Raw genomic sequence first — 10,735 nt, 5'->3', positions numbered from 1 at the left:
GTGATGTCTCCTTTATCATTTTTTATTGCATCTGTTTGATTCTTCTCTCTTTTCTTCCTAATTAGGCTGGCTAGTGCTCAATCTATTTTGTTGATCTTTTCAAAAAACCAGCTCCTGGATTTGTTGATTTTTTTAAAGAATTTTTGTGTCTCTATCTCCTTCAGATCTGCTCTGATCTTAGTTATTTCTTGTCTTCTGCTAGCTTTTGAGTTTCTTTGATCTTGCTCCTCTAACTGTTTCAATTTTGATGATAGGGTGTCGATTTTAGACCTTTCCTTGCTCCTCATTTGGGCATTTATTGCTATGAATTTCCCTCTAGACACTGCTTTAAATGTGTCCCAGAGATTCTGGTATGTTGTGTCTTCATTGGTTTTGAAGAACATCTTTATTTCTGCCTTCATTTCACTGTTTATCCAGTCGACATTCAGAAGCCAGTTATTCATTTTCCATGAAGTTGTGTGGTTTTGAGTTAGTTTCTTAATCCTGAGTTCTAATTTGATTGCACTGTGGTCTGAGAGATTGTTTGTTATAATTTCCATTCTTTTGCATTTGCTGAGGAGTGATTTACTGGCAATTTTGTGGTCGATTTTAGAGTAAGTGTGATGTGTTGCTGAAAAGAATGTATATTCTGCGGACTTGGGATGAAGAGTTCTGTAAATGTCTATTAAGTTCACTTGGTCCAGATCTGCATTCAAGTCCTGGATTTCTTGTTGATTTTCTGTCTCATTGGTGTCTAATATTGACAGTGGACTGTTAAAGTCTCCCAGTATTATTGTGTGGGAGTCTAAGTCTCTTTGTAGGTCATTAGGGACTTGCTTTATGTATCTGGGTGCTCCTGTATTGGGTGCCTATATATTTAGAATACTTAATTCTTCTTGTTGCATTGATCCTTTTACCATTATGTAATGCCCTTCTTTGTCTCTTTTGATTTTTGTTGGTTTAAAGTCCATTTTATCAGAGACTAGGATTGCCACCGCTGCTTTTTTTTTCCTCTATATTTGTTTGGTAAATCTTCTTCCATCCCTTTATTTTGAGTCTATGTGTGCCTTTGCATGTGAGATTGGTCTCCTGAATACAACACACCAATGGTTCTCGACTTTTTATCCAATTTGCCAGTCTGTGTCTTTTTATTGGGGCATTTAGTCCATTTACATTTAATGTTAATATTGTTATGTATGAATTTAATCCTGCCATTTTGTTACTGGTTGGTTGTTTTGCAACTTTGGTTGGTGTAATTTCTTCATTGCATTGTTGGTCTTTACCATTTGGTTCTTTTTTTGCAGTGGCTGGTATTGGTTTTTCCTTTCTGTGTTTAGTGCTTCCTTCAGGAGTTCTTGTAGGGCAGGTCTGGTAGTGACAAAATCTCTCAGCAATTGCTTGTCTGTAAAGGATTTTTATTTCTCCTCCACTTATGATGCTTAGTTTGGCTGGATATCAAATTCTGTGTTGAAAGTTCTTTTCTTTAAAGATGTTGAATATTGGCCCCCACTCTCTTCTGGCTTGTAGGGTTTCTGCCAAGAGATCTGCTGTGAGTCTGACGTGCTTCCCTCTGTGGGTGACCTGACCTTTCTCTCTGCCTGCCCTTAGTATTTTTTCCTTCATTTCAACCCTGGTGAATCTGACAATTATGTGCCTTGGGGTTGTTCTTCTAGAGGAGTATCATTGTGATGCTCTCTGTATTTCCTGTATTTGAATGTTGGCCTGCCTTGCTAGGTTAGGGAAGTTCTCCTGGATAACATCCTGAAGAGTGTTTTCCAGCTTGGATTCATTCTCCCCATCATCTTTCGGTACACCAATCAAGTGTAGATTAGGTCTTTTCACATAATCCCATATTTCTTGGAGGCTTTGTTCATTTCTTTTCACTCTTTGTTCTCTTTTCTTGCCTTCTCATTTTATTTCATTGAGTTGATCTTCAATCTCTGATATCCTTTCTTCTACTTGATGTATTCAGCTATTGAAACTTGTGTATGCTTCATGAAGTTCTTGTGCTGTGTTTTTCAGCTCCATCAAGTCGCTTATGTTCTTCTCTAATCTGGATCTTCTCGTTAGCATTTCTTCTAACATTTTTTCAAGGTTTTTAGTTTCTTTGCATTGGGATAGAACATGTTCCTTTAACTCAGAGTAGTTTGTTATTACCCATCTTCTGAAGCCTGCTTCTGTCAATTTGTCAAATTCTTTCTCCATCTCACTTTGTTTCCTTGCTGGTGAGGAGTTGTGATCTCATGGTGGGGGAGAGGTGTTCTGGTTTTTGATGGTTTCATTCTTCTTGCGCTGGTTTCTTCCCATCTTGTTGGATTTATATAGTTTTGATCTCAGGTAGCTTCTTGGGGAGGTGGCCCTTCCTCTGTCTGCCTGCAGAGGCTCTGCTGGGTTGCCATGGATTCAGTGGAGCTGCTGTGTCTTTTATTTACTCAGCAAAATTGGGCTGGCTTCTGCAATGGCGGCTTCCCTTCCCCTAGCCGAGCTCGATTGTTCCTGGTTGCTCTCTAACTGATGTTCTTGGTGCGAAACACTAGAGTGAGAATTTTTTAGCCTGCTGGGCTTTGTGCAGGGGGGACCTGTTCTGCCATATGGGCTGTTTCCCTGCTTTTAGTTCCTCTTCATTCTGGGGGGTGGGTAGTTCTGTCCAGCTGGCTTTCTCAACAAGGCTATGCTTTTTTGAGCCACGATGCTAGGCTTGACCATGCGACTTGCTTAAAACAACAATGATGCATGTATCTTCTAAGAGCCAATTGAAATGCCTGTCATCTCCTTATTCCTCTGTAAATAAGAATGATGATGTCCTAAAAAGGGGTTGTTCCTTCAGCTTCAATCCTGGAGTGAAGATGACATGGAACTATCAATAGCTGACATTAACCAACTGGGAAATATAACACCTTTGTTGTTGTTACTATGGCATAACCTAATAAAAAATAATTACATACAAAAATTTGCTAATAATTATCAGTTCATAAACTTTAAAACTTAATAGAAAACATCATATAAAATATGACACAATAGAAATAAGTTTAAAGCAGCTTTTAAAAATGAAAAATAGTATTTGTAATAAAAAATTGACAATCATATACATAGAATGTTTTTATTTTTATTCTATTTTTTAAGTTGGTGTACATAGAAGTTTCCTTGTGATTTCTGAGTCCTAAAATCACTATCCCAAGTAAGAATCATTATTTCTAAAAAATATTTTTCTTCATCATTAAGATATTCCAACATAATATTTCCAACATTATATAAAGGACAATCCTCTTAAGCAATCCAGGTTTCCAAATATGATCCACGGGCAAGCTTTCTCCTGAAGTAATATGACATAACCATAACCTTAATTTCTTAGCTGTTAATTTGTTATCATTTCTAAGACTAACTAGAGCACCTTGAAAGTGTATGATCTTTCCAATGCTCCACGGGTGGCAAAAGAACCATTGGTTTTCTCTCCTCTTTGCTCCCTTTAGGTTAAAAACCTGAAAGTAAAATTCTTTCTATTTATAAAAGAGATACTCTCAAACTAGATTTAAAAAAAACAAAGTCCGGCTTTACGTTGCTTACATGAGACATACTATGTCAATGACTCATCCCCATCAGCATGCAACTTTAATTTTATCAATGCAACCTTGCAGCTGTTTCACAATTTTTTGTATTTTTCTGTTGTTCACTTACTGTTTCTCCTGCCTTGGAATCAATAATATCTTTAACAAGTTTCTGAGAGGCAGTCATAGGAGACTTTTGGATTTCCAGTTTTTCATACTCGTGATCTGACTGATGACAGTGTCTCAGGCAAAAATTCTTCTTACAGTAAGTACACCTAATATCCACAAGTTCTCATTCAGCACAGTCCTTGAATTAATGGGTAAGATATCTTTTTATCTGTTTTTAGTCCTCATTGATTACCGTCACCTCAGAACAACTATGGATTTGTATTTAAGGCAAAACATTCCTAAACAACCATAACACACAAATGGAGGAAAACCCACTGCTGCTATCCATGGAGGCAAAGCAGGGCTCAGGTCTCATGCAACCAAGGATGGGGATTCTCCAATCACCTTGCTACCAGCAGTGCTATGCCTGGCAGTGCTACTGGATGTCCAACTCCATCATCTACCAGGTGCCACAAGGGGCAAGACAGAGCCTGAGGGGGTGGGATACTCTGTTAATGTCTTATAAATAAATATGCAATTACCATGCACTCAGCAATTGCACTCTCAGCCATGTAACCTAAAGAAATGTAAAGTTATATTTACCAATAAAACTGCATATGGATATTTATTACAACTTTATTTGTGATAGCTAAAAACTGGAAACCCAAAGTGTCCTGCAAAATATTAAATGTTAAAATCATAACAATAATATATAGGCCTGTAATCCCAGCACTTTGGGAGGCTGAGGTGGGTCTATCACTTGAGGTCAGGAGTTCAAGCCAACATGGTGAAACTCCATCTCTACTAAAAATACAAAAATTAGCTAGGTGTGGTGATGCAACCCTGTAATTCCAGCTACTTGGGAGGCTGAGGCAGAAGAGTCACTTAAACCCAGGAGGCAGAGGTTGCAGTGAACCAAGATGATTCCACTGCACTCCAGCCTGGGCAACAGAGCAAGACTCCGTCTCAAAAATAATAGTAATAATAATATATAGATTATTATTGAGCAACAAAAGAAACAAACTATTGATACACACAACAACGTAGATGGATCTCAAGGGGATTTTGTTGAGTGAAAAATAAAACAATCTTCAAAGGTTAGATACTATAGGTTTCATTTATGTAGCATGCCTGAAATGACAAAATTACGAGATAGAGAACAGAGTAGTAGTTGCTAGGTGTTGGAGATGAGATGGAGGGAGGTGACGGTGTTTATAAAAGGATATCAGAAAGGATTCTTATGATGGAACTACTTTGTATCTTGACTGTGGGTGGTAGTTACACAAATCTACACATGTAATAAAATTACATAGAACTAAGTACAGACATATGCAGTAAGTGCATGTAAAACTGGAAAAGTCTGAATAAGGCAAATGGATTCTATTAATGTCAATTCTCTGATTATGATATTGTACTATGGCTATGTACTATGTTTATAACATGTGTAATCTCTAAGCCAGTAGCATCACCCGGCAATTGCTAGAAATACAAAACTCGTGGGCCTCACTTCAGACCTACTGAATCAGAAATACTGGATGGGGCTCAGCAATTTGTTTTTAACAAGCTCTGAGCTGATTCGGATCAATGCAAATGATTCTCAACCACTGCTTTAGCTTATAACCTGCTGATCCCTAGGCAACCATATCTGGACTGGATGGAGACAACTGTTTATCACCCAAAGATCCAGGTTTTCAAGCTGGAAGCAGTAATAGCATGAGATTTGCGGGTTGACGAACTTGGGGAAGAGATGACTGTATTCCAAGAAAGAGGAAAAAGGGTGTCTAAAAATGTTCTATAGCCATAGGGATAGACTTTATTTGTTAACTGACCCAACTTCTCTCTTCCTGCCTTCTAGTCAGGAGTGGCCATGTGACATTTGACACTGTTCTGATTAATGAGATATAAGTGGAAATATGCTATGAGGCTCCTGGGAAAACTTCTGTTTTCTTGATCTACATTTTGCCCATTTTCTCTTTTGATCTACTGAGTGCACATGTAAGAGATCTATCCTAAGAAAATAATCAGAAATGTGTATAAAACTTTATACACATTTTTTGTTATCTTTATCATAGTGTATTTATTAGAAACAATCAATGTTCAACAATAGGACTATAAATAATGTTTTACATTTTTACAAGATGAAATTTTTATGGCCATTATAGATGATGATCACTGAGACTTTGCATGACATGGAAAAACTTATAATATTAAGTAAAAATCAAGATATAAAGCTATATACATATTTGATAAATAATTGCATAAATATATTCACATGCATATACACTTTCACTCTTAGCTTAAAAATAAATTTGTACTATTAATCTTTTAAGGTAAGAACTATTCTTTAAGTATTGTCTAAGTGATTGGAGTTTCAATAATTTTTCTTATATAAGGCACACTGATAATGATTTTTAATGTACATTCAAGTTTAAGAACCACTGGTATACTCTATATAGGGGTGTGTGTGTGTGTGTGTGTGTGTGTGTGTAATGTGTATATACGTAAATTTTTTATATGTAAGAACACTCCAAAATGATAACAAAGCTATAACTCGGTGTAATTTCTCCATTATAATGAACCTTGTATTACTGTGTAGTTTTGTCTTTGTTTTTGTTTGCTTGTTTTTTGACCCAGGGTCTTGCTCTGTCACCCAGGCTGCATCATAGCTCACTGCAGTATCTAACTCCTGGGCTCAAATGATCCTTTCACCTAAGCCTCCTGAGTAGCTGGGACTACAGTCATGTGTCACCGTGCCTGACTAATTTTTCGATTTTTTTTTTTAGCAGTTGGGGTCTCCCTTTGTTGTCCAGGCTGGTCTCAAACTCCTGGCTTCAAGCAATCCTCCCGCCTCAGCTTCCCAAAGTGCTGAGATTATAGATGTGAGCCACTGCACCCAGGCCTTATTGTTTATGTTGATAATTTTCTACCCCATAAGCATTATTACTTTTAATACAAGAAAAAAATGAAATTTTTAATATTAAAAAGAGAAGAGGAAATAATTCAAGCTCAAGGTAGAGCAATATAGAGCCAAAGAAGCATCTCAGACAGGAACGAGATGCCTGAGGGGCCTTGAATATCTGCCTTCAAATGGTATTTAAGCATCTCCTCCTCATCAGGCTTTAGCTTATTGATCAGGTTGAGCATTACAAACTCAAAATCTAAAATTTGAAATGCTTCTAAGCCTGTAACTTTTTGAGCACCAACATGACGCTCAAAAGAAATGCTCATTGGAGCATTTAGGATTTCAGACTGTTGGATTTGGGATGATCAATCAGTATAATGAAAATATCCCAAAATCAGAAAAAAAATTGAAATCCGAGACACTTCTGGTCCCAAGCATTTCTGATGAAGGATGTTCAATCGTAATGGTTACATGCCAGTGTACTTGTTCCTCCCTAGTTCAAACAATGGAATCAGATCAATTTACAGAGTCTCTCCAAGAATTACAGCACACGCGCGCACGCGCGCGCGCACACACACACACACGCAAAGAACAAGTATAAGTTTATTGTAGTCATACATAACTTTTTCCTTAATATGAGATAAACCCTTTTCCTAACTTATGTTTTTGACTTTGGGGAGCCTCTATTTTCAGATGCACAGAAAGCAGAAAACACATTGGGAAAAAAAAAAAATCACTCCTCAAGGAGTGGTATGATCAATGCTCTTTCCATGCACTGCCTCTCACTCCATTTCCACCTGAAAGATGTAATGCAGCAGGAGAAACCAGACACTAAATATTTACCAGATGTTTTTCTAATGGTTTATGATTCTAGAATTCAAATTAGATTTTTCATTTTAGAAATAGGATTTTTAAAACATTAAAATTCTTCAGAAGCTTCCACTGCAGAGCTAGTGATAATAACAGACCATTGAAGCAAGAGCCATCCTTCCCAAGGCAACATTTCAGCCATAACCAATTCACTTAATGGCCACAGGAGTCAGGCCTTTGTCTCTCTTACTGTCTCACCGTTTATTTCAATAGAGAATTGAACCCAAAAGGATGAAATTCACAGTGCACTTTTGGCCATTGATAAACTGTAGAATTAAACAGAACATATAATTTCTAAAATAAGCTATACTGGTGAATTTATTTGAACAGTTAGTTATGAGATGACTTCTGGGAAATCAAGGTAAACTCATAATTACTGAACACGAAGCACCAACTGGAATTTCAAAAGGGTAGAAGAGACGGTAAGAACACAACTATGCATATCTAATAGAAGACTCCAAAAAAAAAAGAAGGAAAAAAAGGAAGGAAGGAAGGAAGGAAGGAAGGAAAAAATACTTTACTACATTGGCCGGATGCAGTGGCTTACACCTGTAATCCCAGCACTCTGGGAGGCCAAGGTGGGTGGATCACTTTAGGTCAGGAGTTCAAGACCAGTCTAAACAACATGGTGAAACCCCGCCTCTACTAAAAACACAAAAATTTGTCAGGTGTGGTGGCACACCCTTGTAGTCCCAGCTACCTGGGAGGCTGAGGTGGGAGAATCACTTGAACCCGGGAGGTGGAGGTTGCAGTGAGTTGAGATTGAGTGACTGCACTCCAGTCTGGAGTGAGACTCTGTCTCAAAAAAAAAAAAAAGAATACTTTACTACATTTACCCTCTTTTTAATTTACATATTTGTTCATGTGATGTATTTTATTTTTCTAGATAGATGGAGAAAGAGAGAGAGAGAGAGAGATACAGTCCATATCCAACACAAAACACTTCTGTGACCGGATTTATGGGTTTCCCCCACACCAAGTAATTTTGTAATACCAGCTAATGTCTTGTCAATACTTTAGTTCAATTCTGATACTATCTACCTAAAGATAGTGTCAGATCCCACGGGTTAAGGGCTCAGCTCCACAGAACTGCCCTAGTTCTGATCCCAATCACAAATCCTGGCTTCTGGATCTACTGATTGATAAGCTATAAATTAGGGTTTTTCAAGACCCTCTCCTTGGGTTCAGTCACTTGCTAAAGCATCTCACAGAACTCAAAAAAGTGCTTTACTTCCATTTACTAATTTATTATAAAAGATACAGTGGAGTCCTAATAAGATAAGTAAGTAACAGCAAGAAAGGAGCTCGAGGTGGGGAAGAACAATTGTTCTGAGAGACAGCTAATCACAGACAACCTGCTGGCACAACATCCTGTTTCCAAATACCTCATTCCACATGTAGCCCCACTAGCATAACCTTATCTGTACACCTTGTCTGCACAAATCCCCTCTAGTATGACCTTATAAAACTTCCCTCCAGCTCCTGCCTCTTTCCAGACATCCCCTTCTCTGCTGTACTGCTTCCTTGCAACACACTTTCCCTCTAATAAATCTTTCTGTCTTTCTCCACATCTATCTTGATAAATTCTTTTACCACTTGTGATACTGGCCCCGACCAGTGGCACCCACAACAGATACTAAAAAGAATACGGATGGATGAGATGCATGAGACAAGGTATGGGGGAAGGGGTACAGAGCTTTCATGTTCTTTCCAGGTACATCACCTTTCTAGCAGCCCAATGTGTCCAAAAGCTCTCTGAACCTCTGCCCTTGGGGTATTTTATTTTTTCAAAGCTTCACTTTGTAGGCACGATCAATTAAATCACTGGCTATAGGTGATCAACTCTACCTTTATTCCCTCTCCCCTCCTGGAGTGAGCTGGTTGGATTCCCTAGCAATCATCCCTCATCTAGAGGCTATCCAGGAGCCCCTACCCATCACTCATCTCATTAGCATACAAGAGGACACATCACGTTAGAGATCCCAAGGATTTTAGGAGCTGTGCCAGAAAATTGGGTTGAAGACCAAATGGATATTTGCTATTATAAATCACAATATCTTAGACAGATAAAGATAGAAGATAGATAGATAGATAGATAGATAGATAGATAGATAGATAGATAGATAGAATTCTAAATGCCATACACAGTCTTATCATTATTTTAAACCATAATGATTTAAACTTACCTCTTTCTTTGCTCTCCATTTCTTTCTATACCTCTGATCTTCCATCCAGGGTAATTTTCCTTCAACCTAAAAAATATCCATTGAAATTTCTTTCATTGTGATTGTTTCAGTTTCTGTTGATCTGAAAATTTCTGTATCTATACTGTTTTCTTATATCCAAAGGATATTTTTATTTGGAGAGCTTATATTTCAGTTGTCATACTTTTCAGCACCTTGAAGATGTCATTCCACTGTTTTCTGGCCTGCAGAGTTCTTGAGAGTCCATTTGTTAATCCAATTGTTTCTTTTTTGATGGCAGTCTGTCTTGTTTGTATAGCTACTGTAAAGATTTTCTATTTGGTTTTTTTATGCAATTTCTCTATAAAGTGTCTAGATTTACTTTTCTTTTCATTCAACTACCATGAGATTCATTGGATTTCTGTGTATTGATGTCTTTCATCAGTTCTAAAAATCTCAGCCATTATCTCTTCAAATATTTGTAAAATATATTACAAAATGTCACTTTTTATAGCTGCTAGTTTTCTGGCAAATTTTTCAGGTTTGGCCTCTCTGTTCATAAACATAGTAAACATCATTGTTTTATAGATTTTATCTGATCATTCCAATCTCCAGGTCTCTAAGGGTTTCTTTATGTTTCTTGATTTTTCTTCTGGTTTTCCCAACTTATTTTGTCCCTTTGTTTTCTTTGATTGTGTGTTATATGTCTTATTTGAAAACATATTTATAGAAACTATTATAGACCACAAATAATATTATTTTTCTCCTGAAAGTACCTTTATTTTCTTCTGCTGGGTTCCTAAAGTCTAGGAACATCTTAATCCAAGTTCAAGAATGGAGATGTTTTTATGCTAATAAAATAAGTGATCATTTGGAAACCCCACACATGTGATCCCAGACTCTGACTATTGCACTCTTGACTACCCAAAATACCCCTCAGCTTATCAACTGCTAACATCAAATAAGCAAATATCCTTAAGGTGAAACTTCAGTGTTCTCAGACTGCCCTGCATGATGTCAGTCCAGTAATTGTTCATTTATATATATATATTTGGAGAATGTGTATATATATATATATTTATTTATTTATTTATTTATTTATTTGGAGAATGTGTATATACACACACACACACACGTATATATATATG

General features: G+C 37.2%; 1 pseudogene; it reads right to left on the bottom strand.

Moving 5' to 3' along the window:
• Positions 1-3,090: 3,090 nt before the first annotated feature.
• On the bottom strand, positions 3,091-9,609 carry LOC110567745 (AN1-type zinc finger protein 1-like; annotated as a pseudogene).
• Between the last annotated feature and the right edge of the window lie 1,126 nt (positions 9,610-10,735).

The sequence above is a fragment of the Aotus nancymaae genome, unplaced genomic scaffold, assembly GCF_030222135.1.
Source record: "Aotus nancymaae isolate 86718 unplaced genomic scaffold, 86718_ANA_hifiasm-v0.15.2.pri h1tg000108l, whole genome shotgun sequence".
Lineage (NCBI taxonomy): Eukaryota > Metazoa > Chordata > Mammalia > Primates > Aotidae > Aotus > Aotus nancymaae.
Note: the sequence above shows the minus strand (reverse complement) of the source record. Positions and strands in the feature narration are given on the sequence as shown.